The sequence below is a fragment of the Mus pahari genome, chromosome 7, assembly GCF_900095145.1.
Source record: "Mus pahari chromosome 7, PAHARI_EIJ_v1.1, whole genome shotgun sequence".
Lineage (NCBI taxonomy): Eukaryota > Metazoa > Chordata > Mammalia > Rodentia > Muridae > Mus > Mus pahari.
In genome coordinates this window covers 1,095,316-1,096,685 of record NC_034596.1, presented here as the reverse complement: position 1 = coordinate 1,096,685, position 1,370 = coordinate 1,095,316, and positions in this window count along the sequence as shown.

The following is a 1,370-nucleotide window of genomic DNA, read 5'->3' as shown; positions in this document are numbered from 1 at the left end:
AGAAATCCGCCTGCCTCTGCCTCCCGAGTGCTGGGATTAAAGGCATGAGCCACCACTCCCGGCGGTCTTTCTGGTTTTATGAGTGGACACTCAGGTCAAGCCACTGCTTGGTGCCACAGAATCCTTGATCCCTCTCTGCAGAGGTATCCTCTCATGGACCCAGGGGAGCTCCTCTGCAGACAATTCCTCATCATTAAGATTTACTAGCAGTGCTTAATCAAAGAGCGACCACCCTTGGGCTTCACACCTCGGGACAGCTTAAGTGGCTTGAGCTAAGAGGCCCAGAGACTGCGAGGGTAACAGGTCCCAGGCAGACGGGACCCAGCAGGCAAAGAATTTCCCCTGGGTCCAGAGAGGCTTCTGGGTCATCATAGACTGAGCAAACCTGGGAAAGGCTGCAGCTGGGGAGTGGCATCAAATCTGGGAAGGCAGCAGGGCAGGAGCAGGAAGCCTTCAGTTCCTGGAAAGGACCCTGATGCAAGACCCACTGAGCCCGCTGGGCCAGCCCACAGCCCGAGGCAGCTTCTCTGCCAGGTTCTCCTGAAGGACTGACTGGACTGTCTTTGCTCGTTGCTCGAGGAGGCTGCAGCCACAAGGTCTTCTAGGCTGTAGGTGCTTCGGAAGGCCACACCAACTTTGCAAGAGGCGGCCACACTCTCCCTTAATTTTTATGCAGGAATGCCCTGGGAACGCTACCCAGCCACCCAGGGGCCAGGCCTTCTTCTCATCCCTTTCTTCAGAAAGTCTCTATGCCTCTGCCTTCTGTCTCTCTCTCTGGGAAGAGGTAATGTGGGACTTCTAGGTAGTAGCCCTGTTCCTAGCTGGCTTCTGGTGACTGCAGAGCTGAGCTAAGCCTGACTCAGCTTATAATCTGAGTGATAAGAAGGAGACAGACAGAGGGTAGGGAGCCAGGAAGATGTACCTGAGACAGGAGGAGGGGAACTGGCATGAGTCTGCCAAGAGGCTGAGACCATAGGAACTTCAGAGTCCTTACAGGTTTCTGCCCAGGTTTCTGTCTGTCCTCATGGGGTTCTGAAAATTGAGGAGTTCGTGAGAAAAATCCAGATTTCTAAACTGAGAGTGGTGGCAGACACTGTGTTCCCAGACCTCAGGATGAGGCAGAAGGGTTATATAGTTGGGCAAGTCCCAAGCCAGACTGGGCTACACAAGAAGACCTTATCTCTTAAGAATAAAAACATATACAAACAAACAAACCAGGTTTCTTATTCTTCTGGACAAATTAAAAAAAAAAATCTGGTGATAGCAAGCCCATGTTTCCCTTGTATCCGAAGCCAAGTTGGGAGGGCCCTATGGCCTCTTCTTGGTCCTCTTTATTTAAACGTTCTGCCCATCCAGGGGTACCTGTGACC